Below are 14,483 nucleotides of genomic sequence, written 5' to 3'. Positions count from 1 at the left end.
TGAAGAAGGTAAGGATGGGGCATTATATTCTTCAAAGTATACATGTTTACTAAATGGCTGTGCCAACATTAGAACCCAAACATTTTACCTGCTGGCCCTTATCTTTTCTCAATTTGCCAGGCAGAGGTCAGTAGCCTGATGAGAGAACAGAACTGTATAACTCACAAGAGGGAGCAATAGAGAGAAATCACAGTGTCTGTCCCTGGTGTTATGGGTGGCACTCCGTGTCCTCACACATTCAGAGAATCACTTCTGCTAGGTGGTTGCTCCATACTTGACAGTGGGACATTGTGGCAGAATGGACAATGTAGGCTGAAACATTAAATACAGGATCATACCTATTTAGATGATAATTGATTCATGAAAATATATACGGATAACACCTCTAAAATTGTCTTTTATGAGTGTCAATAATCCCACTGATACTAGATTATAATTAATAATATGTTTGTACAATGTGGCTCTTAATATTTTTGAAGTTGTTATTATATGATCCCCCCAGTTTTGCCAAATAAACGAAGTAAGGTGAAGCTAAGATGGGTGAAGTGACACTGCGAGAGGGGAAAACAGCCTTACTGGAGTCCCTCTTACAAACAGGAAAACTGAGAAGGAAGAAAGCAAAGGGCCAAAACTAACCAAGTCACCAGTGAATAAATGATGAGGCAGGGACTTGAATTCAGCAATCCCAATTTCCTAGAAGAGTCCCTCCCGCGTGGCAGAGGGGGATAGGTCCCAAGTCTTCAGATGCTAATACTAAAGGAATCTTAAGTCTGTGCTTTGTGCCAGGCACTGTTCTAAAGCCCTTATTTATATGTTAACTCATTTACTACCATGGCCTTTCTACACTCCAAGTTAACCTTACTTCGAAATGACTGTCCATTAACATTCCTTTTGAAATGCAAGCCTACAGGTACTTCAGGGTGCGTATGTATATTAAGCCCATACCCTCCAGGCAAAAAGAAATTCAAAGATCCACTCTTTGCCTCTTCCTAAAAAAATTTAAGAGCATAAGGAAGCGCTTTGCTTTCCCAGCTCTCTTACCAACCAGAACACTAGGACCCAGCAGGGTGGATGAAGTGTAAGGGATAAGAGGCCAAACTGTGTTCCGTCCTTTCTGCTTCAGAGCGCCCCAAACTCCAAGTTCCCCGCAGCATCTCTGCACCGCAGAGCCGACGACTGGCGTGCGGTAGCCCACGCTTTCCCAGGGGGCAGGCTCGGGCGCCTTAACATCCTTGCAGGAGGCTCGCTGGTGCAAGGGGCTCTGCGGGTGCAAGCCGGCTTTTGCACCGTGGGCTGCCAGGGGCGCGGGGCGCTCGCGGGGGAGAGAACGGACCCCAGGGTGGCTCTGGGTGGCCGTGCTTGCCAAGTATCGCGGGACTTGTGCACGTCGCTGAAGCCGCGGCTCCGGAGCAGCTGGAGCGAGCTCAGCGCGCACCGCCCCAGCCCGGGGAGGAGCGGGAGCGGGGAGGGAGGAGGAGGGCTGGGGGTGCTGGTTACGTAAATGATACTAGCCCTGTGAGAGGCCGCCTGGCTGGGGCTACGGGAGGGGGAGGGACCGCGCGAGGAGGAGGGGCTCGGAACGAGCGGGCTGGGGTGGGAGGGGGGCGGGGGCCGGGGGCGAAGTGACCAGGCGGCGGTCGCGACGGCTCTGCTGAGGTGACAATGTGCTAGGAGCCCTCGCTCGGTTCCCTGCGCCCCCTCGGCCTCCGCGCCGGCTCTCGCCGCGCTCACGGAGCCCTCTCGCCCGCCGCCGCGCTATGAGGGCGCCTCTCCGGGGCTGGCCGAGACCGGAGCCAGCTCGCTCTGCTCGCGGGGAAGCGTGAAGCGAGGCAGCGGCGGGCACCGGGCTGCGCGCGGCACTCGGGGACCGGCGTGGGTTCCAGGTGAGCGCAGGCTCGGCGCGCCCGGCACTCGGCGCAGGTGGCCGGCGTCTGCCCGGCTGGGTCGGAGGCTGCATTCCGTGCGTGGACCGCCGTTGCCTCTTCGCGGGATCCCGGGCTACCATCGCAGGTCTCTGACTCTCGCGCTCCCCCTCTCTTCCTTGTAATGGTCTGGGGCGAGTCCCCTCTGAGCGGCCAGAGTGCCCGGCGGGGCTCCGCAAAGTCCTGCAGCGAGTGGCGGGGAGCGGCCGGTCCGGGGGCAGGGGCGCGGGCAGACCGGGCGAGGCGGCTTTCCCAGCTCCCCGATCGCGGTCTCCCGCCGCTGCAGGTGCGGGGGGTGGACGGGCAGGCGCCAGGCGCCGAACTTTGTGCCGCTGCCCGCCCTCTCCTCTGCGCTTTCTCAGCTCCCCGCGGCGCTGGGGGCGCCGGCCACCTTCCGCGTGTGCTGACACTCCGCGGAGGGGCGGTTCAGACTTTCCACGCGGCAACTTTCTCCCACCAGCTGCGGGCGACCGCGGGCCGCGGAGCGCGGGTGCTTTCACACCTCCTGCTGCCCGGGACAATCTGGATCTGGGGAGTCTTCCTCGACGGTGTCTTCCTCTTTTCCTGCCTCCCCTTGCTTGTCTCTTTGAGTGCCCCTCTGCCTTTCATTCTCTCTCTGTCTCTAACTCAGTTTCTTTTTCTCTCTGGCTCCCGCAACCCTCTGGGTCTCCTTGTTTCTCTCGCATTCACCTCCCTGCCTTTCTTGGGATGTCTCTGTGTGCCTGTTATTCTGTCTCTTCAGCTTGTCTCTCCGTGTTGCCGTACTTTCTGCCTTTCGATGCCCATCTCTGCCTTTCTCATCTGCCCTGCCTCGTCCTCCCGAACATCAGCTCCCAGATCCCAAGGCGCCTTGGCCAGGGGAACACATCCTGATCCACCTTCTGGGCACCTTCAGGTGCAGAGACCCCCCTGCTGGGAGCTAGAGGGGGTGGGGGGATGGAAGCAACCTGCCCTTGACGGAGCTCTGAAGTCGAGGGGCTGGGCTGAATGTAGGGCGCAAGGAACAGCCTCCCTTCCAGGGTTCAAGGGTGCTGCGCTGCTGCCCACTGAGCGCACGGAGGTTGCCGGTTTGGAGAGCGAACGCTGCGGGCGCCCCTCCCCTTGCCCGGTTCCGTGGCTAGAATCAGTTGAATTTCTAGGTGGAGAGCCTACATCTCCAGCCTTTACAGGCAGTGGGCAGACAAACCCAGAAGCTTAGAGATCCAGTGGAAACTAGCCTCAAATGGGTGGGAGCTTTCGGGAGGCAAAGCTGTTACTAGAGGAGGAAAGGAGCACTTGGGGTGGGGTGCGGGGGGGGGGGGGTGCGGGAAGATGCTTGCTTTATACTGCCATAGCACTGGATCCTTGAGCGGTTTTCTTGGGAGAGATCGTGGTCACTCCTCCCAGAAACACAGCCCAGAGATTTTACTTGTAGGGCTAAAGACACTTGGCTGATCCTTGAAATGTAGTGTTTCCTTGAAGCCTCAAATCTTAGGCTTTATAATGAAGGCTGCCTTTGCTCAAGGTTGCTACTCCGTGTGTGTGTGTGTGTGTGTGTGTGTGTGTGTGTGTGTGTGTGTTTGCACTCATGCCCTCTAGTGTTAAAGAAACCTTCTGGCTTTAGTATATTGAAAAGTAAGGTCGGTGACTGACTTTGAACCTCTCCCATCCTAGGTCATTCTCCTTGCCTTTTTGCCCATCCTCTCCTTTCCTCATCTTGGACTTTTTGCATTGCATTACTAATCTTTCCTTTTCACTGATCTCTACAAACTCCCCCCTCTCCTGCAGAACTAGAACCCTAATATTATGGGTAGATTTGGAGAATTTTCATAGGTGAAGGTTGACTTTACATAAAAAGTGCATTTCTCCACAGCTTGCCACAAACCAGGACTGCACACTTTTTCCTATGCTCCTGCTCTCTTTCAGCTCTATTGAGAATTTCCCTCACCTGCTCTTGTTGGTTTAAAAAATGCTTTTAATTTACCATTTCTGTGGTACTCATCCCATTCCAGGGCTTACAAGGCCCCGTGTCTCAGATCAGGTTTGGGGAGGAAGGAAAGAAAGATTTCCCAAAGGAAGTACAGCACTGCAGGTGTGCATTAATTCTGGATATCAGAGTCCAGAATGGGACTGGGTGTGACTCAGATATGCACACCCTAGTTCAATGTGGGAAAACTAGTAAATGCTTAATAAAACCTTGTTGACTGATTAGTATGCAACTAATTATAGGCTTTGAAGTCACCGGCTATGCTTATGAGCCTATGGACAAGAAGTTGCATTTTGCCTTCCCCCCTTTTGTGTTTCATTTAGTCTTTGATGAATGGGAATAGAAGACCACTAGAAGTGATGTTGAAACATGAGTCCTCTGTGCCTTTTTAGCTCAGTCACTGCTTGAATTTGCCCTCTTTGCAAGTCTTGCTGGCCAATGTTCTTTAACAATCATTGCAGAACATAGAGGCTCTGGTGATGGCATTATTCAGCCTTCCTACCTGAAAGTAAATGAGGACATGGCATCATTTGTGGGTGAATGCTTTTGTGTGTGTGTTTAACAAGTGAAAAGTTCTCTCTTAAAGAATAGATGTATCAAGGTAAGGTATTTGGGGGCTATAAATTGATCTGCAAACTGAACTACTTATCTTAAATAATTTATAGGTTTCCTTACTGCTTTGAATATATATGAGAGGTGTGATACTACATGTATATAAGAATTTGCCAAAATACTTGGAAATGTAATGCCTCCTGATACATGATCTAGTAGGAACCTATGGGCTTCAATATCACTTTTCTGATGATTTGCTAGTCCTCTCTTAAAACAGTTGGGGATTTGCCATGAGCATTGTTCAAAATTATGCTCAAGGCAATGTTGTTTTAAAATATTACTTATACATCACCTGATGCTCTCCCCATTTTTTTGTATTTAAAAATAGCAAATACATAAAGATGAAATTCTGATATTGGTTGAGATATGTTCTGATTTCTTACCACTAAGAATATTGAGGCACATTTAACTTTTAAATTTAATGTGCATTAATTTTAGGTTATACAGTTCCGTCAGAGTGGAATAAAATGTTTTCATTCTGCCAACTTGATTTTTAGAAGTGGTAGTTGTAACAGGAACATTACCATGTAATAGAGATTGTGCAGCTTTTAAAAACTTTGTCATTTTAGGAAGAGGGTGAGAGAACAAGCAAATTAGTATTTTTCTTCTTTCTGGTTGGGCAAAAGAGAATATTGGTATTTCTGAATAACAAGAAAATTAAGGGAAATGACTTAGAGTAAGGTATTAATACGGTCCTAACCTGTGAAATAAATAACACTATTACATGAATGTGACAGGTATTCATTGTGCTTTAAGAAAATGAACAGTTTTTTAGTTCTATTCTTTAACTAATTTGACTTCTTAAACATATTCTCATGTGGCACCTATTGCAATAAACAAATTTTGACTGAGTTTTAATACAGCACCTTCTTGGGTTTGTGTCACTGTCAGCAGTAGGAACATGAAGACAAATTAATAAGATCTAACAGGATCACTACTTTGAAGTCTGAGTGACCATATTCACTAGTGGTCTAGTTATTAAAAAATTTAACTGGGCTCTTGTTCTAAATCCTTCCTTCTACTCTTGTCATCAAACAAATACATGTGAAATATCAAATCAATAATTAGTTATATATGCTCACATTGACTCTGACAACTTATTAGAAGACATTTCTTAACATTACTGCTCCCCCCACACATATACACTAAGTATATGTTTGAACACATAAATCACATTTACAGCTCTGACACTCTCTGCTTTGATAAACCATTTATCATTTTAACAGATTAGACTTTTGCCATTTAATTATGAGTCTACATGTTATCGAATAGCCTAGCTTTCCATTGTTAAATTTAATACTTAAAGAATTCAAAGAAATTTATGAAAATGAATACACACATTAATTCAGTTATAGTTGATCATTCACTTGGAGCATTATAAGAAATTATCTTTGGGAACAAAATATAAATCAAACAGACCTTATTCATTTCATACTAATTTCTTCTTGATTCAGATTTAGTCCCATGTGTATGTTCAATGTGGGAAGAAATATTTATGCTAAAATATTTAATAGATTTCAGCTTGATTATCAAGACATAATTAAAGGTGGCTAAAGCCATTTGTGTAATTAATGTGTGTCCTAATGTCACTTGTAAAGGCATTAGCTAAAATTCATATTTAGCTATCAGTTTCCCAATTTTATTTTCTTAGTATATCTTGAAATCTATTTATTTAAGCTGAAATTCTTAATTTTTAAAAGTTACTATTACAGATTATTAAAAGCTGGCTGGGGCCTAATATTTAAAATGTAAGTTAAATTAGGGAGATCAGTCTCTTTTGTAAGGGCCCAACTTCACTCAAATGTCCACACAATTAGTATAGTCCTCATGAACTATCAGTTTCTTTCTTAATGTTTACCCACCTATAATCATCCAACCTGTATAATAGAACTAAAACAAGATGCAAAATATCAGTTTCTAAAAGTTGTTCCATATTAATTGTTAGTCCTCCTAACATAACTTGGAGAAGGATGTAGGGAAAGTAGTGAATTTTCCATCATTGATACAAACATATTTGTGATCATATTTTTTATGTGAGGACATTAAACAGACTGTCTATATTAAAATTGAGACTTGTATTTTTTTAGAAGTACTTACTGTTAAGATAGATGGGAACATGATATATCATATCAGGGTTTTAACATGGTGTGGGATTAATTGGGAATCTGATACATTAAACTGCATTGAATTGTTAGGTAAGTCTTATTTAAGCTCTTGTAGATCCTCATAGGGAAGAGTGTGATTAAACTGCTGTTTGGCACTTTGGTGAACATAATACATGGGCTTAGTAACCACTGTAAACAGAAAGAGAATTTAAAGCACAGCCTACATATTCAAAATCATCCAAATTATACCTCAGAGATAGTAGTAAATGTCAACTTAGTCTCTTGTCTAATATTAATTGGCTTGATACTCTAAGCACAGCACCTCTTTTTTTTTGTTAACAAAATGGATTTTGACATATGGGGAGGATTATCTTCCTGTAGACCAGAAGCATAATAACTGACTTAATTTCCTCTTGAGATTTTTATTCTATAATTAGTTTTAGATGGAGAGGCTGAGATTTATATGACTATCAAGACCCCTATGCAATACTACCATTAGTCTAATGAAAGAAAAATGGGACAAAATACTTGGAAACAAATATACATAAGGTATAGCCATTTTAATTTATTTGTGAGGGAGTTAATATGGTTAATTTAGTTGTAAATTAATAAGATGATTAAAATTTATTGGATACTTACTTTGTAATTGTTTTGTGGGTAAATAAATTCCTGACAGGATTTATCACATTTTATCATTTTATCCTCAAAACCATATGAATAGTAAGTAGTGTTACTATCCCCAGTGTATAAATGATGGCTCACTTGCTCAAAATCGCCCAGGTAATATGGTGGTAGGGCCAAGGATCACATCAGTGCTTTCTGTCTCCGAAGTCAGTGCTCTAATAGTTCTCAGTCTGACATTTTTGCTGACTAATACATTTAAAAAAAAATGAGTGCCAGCCTCTATGTGAACATTTTCTGTTGTACAGTAAGAATGATTTACAAAGTCTACTTATGTCACCATCATTTTATAAAAGAGAGTAGGCATTTTAACACCAACTAAGATGGCATAACTGAATCTCAAAATATAGTTCTTAAAATAAATTTAGCATCCTCTGCATTTTCCTACACTGCACTTACTTTTCTAATTTAACTAATACAGATGAAAAATTCATTGCATTATTAGTAATTAATTTCATTACATTCTGTAAACTGCGATTGTAATCCTTGTTAGCCTAACCTACTATAATATACCGCCTACCGCATGGACCCAAGTCAGCCACTTAGCACAGGACAGCATGGGCGTCATATTCATGACTTAATGAGACATAGACCCTAAAGCTATTCCATTTTCTCTCTAGTTGCAATTCAAGGCAATGCATTTGGACTTAGGAAAAATGCTAGCAACTGCTCTAGCTTCAGTTGACTGCTTCAATGTTTGTTGAAAGGATAAGAGGATTGGAGGTGACTTGTTCCTTCCTGGTAGTTAAGCACAAATCACTGTCACTAAGATGGTGCCAGTCTGTGTCCTGGGATGAGGAATGAGTGCTGGGCAAAAACACAAGGTGCATGTCTCCACTTACTCTTCTCTCCTTCCCTAACCAGCCGTCTCAACCTTTAGGTTTCAGGTCTTTGCCTTGGTGAGGACGAAGCACTTTTGCTTTAGGTAAGAAAAGAAATCCCAAAGCTAAATTACTAACTGCTTTTGTAAAACTGATTGATGCTATTACTAAATCCCAAGTTGCTTTAGATAGTGATTCCTGTGGCCATTGAAGAAGAAAAGAGTGATGGTAAGGTGTGTGAGATCCAGCTAACTGACCTAAGACTTTGTTGAGTGTAGCTGCTGACAAACCAGTTGGCAAACTGAAATTACCTAAAGAAGTTTTTGGTTTTTGTTTGTTTGAATATAGATTGTCAGGTCCTATTGATACAGATTCTCACTCACCTATGGTGGGCCCACAGAATATATCTTTATAAACATTTCCCAAGCAACGGATTTACTCCCAGTACATAACTTTTCAGATTCATTTATTAATAATTTATTTAACAAATGTAGACATTACTATGTTCTGAATGCCATTTAAAGTGCTTTTCAGCCCTAGCCGGTTTGGCTCAGTGGATAGAGCATTGGCCTGCGGACTGAAGGGTCCCAGGTTCGATTCTGGTCAAGGGCATATACCCAGGTTGTAGGCTCGATCCCCAATAGGGGGTGTGCAGGAGGCAGCCAATCAATGATTCTCTCTCATCATTGATATTTCTATCTCTCTCCCTCTCTCTTCCTCTCTGAAATCATTAAATATATATATAATTTATATATATAATATATATATAATATATGTATTATATTATATATATATATATATAAATAAAGTGCTTTTTAGTTAAAGAGGGTAAAGGAAACTCCATACTGTTCTCCACAGTGGCTGCACCAGTCTGCATTCCCACCAGCAGTCCAAGAGGGCTCCTTTTTCTCCTCATCCTTGCCAGCACTTGTTTGTTGATTTGTTGATGATAGCCATTCTGACATGAGTAGTACTCGTTGTCGTTTTGATTTGCATCTCAGATGATTAGTGATTTTGAGCATGTTTCCATATGTCTCTTAGCCTTCTGTATGTCCTCTTTGGAAAAGTGTCTATTTAGGTCCTTTGCCCATTTTTTGATTGGATTGTTTATCTTCCTTTTGTTAAGGTGTATGAGTTCCCTGTAAATGTTGGAGATTAAACCCTTATCAGAGATAACATTGGCAAATACGTTCTCCCATGAAGTGGGCTTTCTTGTTGTTTTGTTGATGGTTTCTTTTGCTGTGAAGAAGCTTTTGATGTAGTCCCATTTGTTTATTTTCTTCTTGGTTTCCATTGTCCTAGGAGCTGTATCGGTAAAGATATTGCTACAACACATGTCTGCTATTTTGCTGCCTATGGAGTCTTCTAAGATTTTTGTGGTTTCCTGTCTTATGTTTAAGTCCTTTATCCATTTTGAGTTTATTTTTGTGTATGGTGTAAGTTGGTGGTCTAGTTTCATTTTTTTGCATGAATCTGTCCAATTTTCCCAGCACCATTTGTTGAAAAGACTGTCTTGACTCCATTGTGTGCTCATGCCTCCTTTGTCAAATATTAAATAGCTTTGGTCAATTTCTGGGTTCTCTTTTCTGTTCCATTGGTTTCCTCAAAACATAAAAATTGAACTTCCATTTGACCTAGTAATCCCACTTCTAGGATCCCAAGAAAATATATATCCCAAGAAAACAGAAACACTAATCAGAAAGGATATATGCACCCCTATGTTCATAGCAGCACAATTCACCATAGATAAGATTTGGAAACAGCCTAAATGCCCATCAGCAGATGAGTAGATTAGAAAACTGTAGTACATCTGCACAATGGAATACGACACTGCGGTAAAAAAGAAGGAATTCTTACCATTTGCAACAGCATGAATGGACCTAGAGATCATTACGCTAAGTGAAATAAACCAGTCACAGAAAGATAAATATCATGTGATCTTACTCATTTGTGGAATATAATGAACAACATAAACTAATGAACAAAATTAGAACGAGAGACATAGAAGCATGGGACAGACTGTCCAACCTAAGAGGGAAGGCTGGGTGGGGGGCGATGAGGGGGTAAAATATCAACCAAAGTACTTGTATGCATGCATATGAGTATAATCAATGGACACAGACTGCGGGGTTGTGGGGGAGTGAGGGCATGTGCTGGCAGGTGGGAGTGGCTGGGGAGAGGTCAATGGGGGAAAAAGGAGACTCATGTAATACTTTAAACAATAAAGAATTTAAATTAAAAAAAAGAGGGTAAAGGGGGATAAATGGTGATGGAAGGAAACTTGATTTGGGTGGTGAACACATACTACAATATATAGTTAAGGTATTATAGAATTGTATACCTGAAACCTACATAATTTTATAAACCAATGTCGCCCCAATAAATTCAATTAAAAAGTGCTTTACAGATATTAATTTAATCATAACTACTTCCAAAAGTAGGTTTTATTAGTACCTCCACTTTCGATATGAGGAAATTGAGATGCAGAAAGGTTAATGAGTAAGTGTCCCAAGTAAGCTGGCAAGTGGCAGGGTAGGGTCTATGCTCTTTTTATGAAATGATTGACAAAACAACCTGCTTTAGGTCAAAAAGCTCGAAGTAGGAGAATTGAAAAGGGAATTTTAATTTCTATGTCTTGTTTCTATTTGAGTAAGTTTTGCCTTTAGAAGTGAAGAAAACCTGACCAACTCAGACTTCTGGTGTTGAAAACAAAAATGTTTCCCTTTTAAAAGCTATGGCACCAAATTAAGAAAGAAAATTAATATGAAAGGAACAATGAACATGAAAGTGGTGTTCTTCACGTAGATGGTTGTCTTTACTTACATGCAGACCCTGCCCTGCCCCAAAGAAAACAAACAAAAATCCATAGTGATGAAGACAGAAAGAAACAAATTAAATCCATAACTAAACAAGATTTCAATATGTAGACTTTAATCCATAACTAAAATCTACATCTGTAACTAACCTAATAAAAATGCCTTATTTTTTGTAATGTTGTTGATAAATTCTTTACATTACATTAGGAAATATTCATATGTATGAAAGGATTGGGGAAATCCTAGGGATTTTTGTTTTTTCTTAAGTATGTTTTTGTAAGCTTTTCATACGATGGGATATCTATGCTAATTTGTAGTCTCTGGTAATCTATAAGGAACTGATGTATCCATCTTTGATGAGGTGCATTTTCTCCTTACTCCTGACCTTTGGTTGATTTTCAGCAGCTTCCTGTTATTTAATATTTGTGTTTAATGCACTAAGACAGTGTTTTAATTAGACTTTTATTTAGTCTCTTAAAAAATGAAAATCATTTTAGTCTGAGTGATAAATGACTAGATTATGTGAATTATTTTTTTTTTTAGATACTCCTGGTAATGAGTCAGTCCACCTGTCTGTTTTTTGTTTTGTTTTGTTGTTTGTTTGTGTGTGTTTTGACAAATCTGCACTTAAAAATAATTTGCTTTTCGGATTCTGTAATCAAGTGAGAGTTCATGGGATCACTGACTAAGTTAGTTTCAAACATTACAGTCTTTTCTCTTTTTCTCACAGCAAATTCTGCCTCTTTTTCTGAATCCTCAAGGCTTACATTTCTTTGATTCTCTTGATTGTTTAGTCTCAAATGGGATTATATATCATCTATTATTAGAAACTAGCCTGTTCCTGATCACGACCCAGATTTTACCCATATTCTATGGATTTTTAGTGTACTTCTATATTTTCTTTATAAATAAACACTGGGTACATAATTTCCTAATACTATTTTTCTTCTCCCATATCTTTCTCCCTGTTTCTCCCTTCCTTTCTTCCATCTTCATGGTATTCTCTAAACTATTTTCTGTGGCTTAATAAATCCTCATGTATCAAGACTGGACTATTAGTTGTCTTGATTTTGTAAAAAAAAAAAAAAGTACATAGAAAAGAGCTTTTGTTTATTTCATCATTTAGTCTCTGAATAGGTAAGAGGCAGATGCTCTAGCTCTTGCATCTGGGTCATTTAACAGGAGGCTGGGGATGCTAAATTCGCATCTCATTACCTTTGTCTACTTTTAGAATTGTGTGCTTGAGCCCTGTGGTCAGCTGGCAGTTGGCAGGTCCCTGGCTCCAAGGGAATGCTGTTTATTTGAGGGGCTGCCAGTTTCAGTTGCCAGGAAGTTCTCACATTCCTTGGTCAGGTTTTTCTTATAAAACATCCCATATGTGTTTCATTAGTAACTCTAGACTATTGACTTCATGTCAGAAATTCATTGTGGTACTATTATTGCTAGATTGAGATGAGCAATTTTTAGAATTTATTTTCTGTGGCTCCCATTCTCTGACTTCAGGACAGTATTTTCACTGTTCTGTAAACCTAGAGCAGATATTTTGTCACAGATTTTTTAAAGAGTTTTATTGTTGTGCACTAAGTTGAGATGAATCGTAGGTAATTGGATGGTGCAGCTGAATTAACACATTGAATTGCCAGTTATGAGGCACTTCATTTGCTGGAGCAGACAACAATGGGCCCGTTTTGCTTCTACAATGCACAAATTCTTATTATCTATATAAAATTCTAATTTGAGTGGGATAACATGTATGCATCACTTCCAGCCCTTTTGTAAGGAAAATAACCTCCACAAATATATTTGCAGCTATCTCATTAAATGACTTTGAACTTCAATAAATCTTTTTCTTTTAAGAATGTTAATCAGTTGTCTCATTCCCCACTAAAAGGACAGACTATAAAGCATTTCAGAAACAGAAATCAGTAGTACTGCTTTTATCCGTGTTCCTTAAGACACGTGCAGATGTAAAGTTTGCTTTGATTTCAATAGAGAGCCTCGTTTGAATCAGTGTGAACAGCGTTTTTGTTCTCATGACTACGGTAATATGCAACGCTGTAATAACTGTATTCGTTCTTGGGTTTTCTTCATGTTAGGTGTTTTAAGGATAGCTTCTTTAGGTCAGGGGAATTGCTTTGAAGCAGACGAGTATCCATTTTAAGAGTAAGGATTGAGACATAGCTTTATCTAAATTCCCTCCTGAGTATTCATTAACTTAAGCATTAAATGAAGGGATCAAAAAGTTATCAAGCTGTTATAAATTGTATGGAGTGAAGTCAGACCGAGGAGATTGACTAAGATGTAGGAGAGTGAAGTTCAGGGGAAGCCACTTTACCATTAACAAAGGCTTGAGGCTCAACCATGCCAACAAAAATAGAAGGCAGAAGTGAGAGACTGCGGCTGAAACAAAATATTTAATCAACATGTATAGCTGGAATAACCAGCCTTCTATTCACCAATTCTGCTTCTATGTAAACATCTATGCAAGCTTATTCTCATCATCCTTCCAGACAGTCCCTCTAAACACATGCTAATGAAATTACCTGGACTGCTGAGGGACAATAAGGGCAACTAGGTATGATTCTTAGAAGCATAGAATAAAGTCCCTTTTATTTTGGCACTTAGGGTCTTTAAGCCTAATGATCACAGTCCCTGCTAACCCTAAAACAATGTCTTCAAATCAGTGAGACACACTCAAGTACAGAGGGCTCAGCATTTTCTAGTATTTCATTCTTCAATATACAGCATTGTCTAGCCTTTCATTCTTAAATATAAAGCAGCAGCCAAGGACCAGCAGACATTCAAAAAATAATTTGAGAAGACATTTTTAAAAAATTTTTATTTTATTGCTTAAAGTATTACAAAGAGCAGTACATATGTCTCCTTTCCTTTTTCTCCATTGACCTTCCCCCGGCCTCCCCTACCCCCCACAGTATCTTGCGTCCATTGGTCATGCTCATATGCATGCATACAAGTTCTTTGGTTGATCTCCTACCCCCCCTCCCCCCACCAACCCTCCCCAGCCTTCCCGCTGTAGTTTCTCAGTCTGTTCGATGCTGCTCTGCCTCTGTATCTATTTTTGTTCATCAGTTTATAATGTTCTTTATTATCCATAAATGAGTGAGATCATGTGGTATTTTTCTTTCATTGACTGGCTTATTTCTTAAGCATAATGCTCTCCATTTCCATCCATGCTGTTACAAATGGTAAGAATTCCTTGAGAAGACATTTTTAACAAAAATCTGCAGCAAGAAAAAGAGAGTTCAAGATAAATGAAAACCAATAATTAAAAAATGACCTTGCAGGGAACAGATCATTAAAAGATCATAAAAGAGAGAAAAAAATTAGAATCTTAAAGAGATTCAAGAAAACATCGACTTCATAACATTAAGAGCATAATATGCCAAAGACATAATAACTAAGCAAGAATTTTTAATTTGCAATTAAAGTTTTTCAAATTAGTAGTTTAAGGGAAAATTTGCACATTTAAATAGAGAAAAATTTTTCAATAGTGCAAACAAACAGAAAGATAAAAAAGATGAGCCACTATGAACTTCCCT

General features: G+C 40.6%; 1 protein-coding gene across 2 annotated transcripts in view; it reads left to right on the top strand.

The window, feature by feature from the left end:
- Nucleotides 1-1,614: 1,614 nt before the first annotated feature.
- Nucleotides 1,615-14,483, top strand: part of GALNT13 (polypeptide N-acetylgalactosaminyltransferase 13) — a 496,408-nt gene continuing 483,539 nt past the window's right edge. Inside the window, exon 1 of one of the 2 annotated variants that reach the window (XM_036320816.1) lies at nt 1,615-1,883. The gene's annotated coding sequence lies outside the window, so the exon portion shown is untranslated. Of the gene's footprint in view, nt 2,011-14,483 lie in introns of both variants that reach the window. The other variant, XM_036320815.1, reaches the window with a different exon arrangement.

This window comes from Myotis myotis, unplaced genomic scaffold, assembly GCF_014108235.1.
Source record: "Myotis myotis isolate mMyoMyo1 unplaced genomic scaffold, mMyoMyo1.p scaffold_m19_p_8, whole genome shotgun sequence".
In the NCBI taxonomy this organism is placed as follows: domain Eukaryota; kingdom Metazoa; phylum Chordata; class Mammalia; order Chiroptera; family Vespertilionidae; genus Myotis; species Myotis myotis.
Note: the sequence above shows the minus strand (reverse complement) of the source record. Positions and strands in the feature narration are given on the sequence as shown.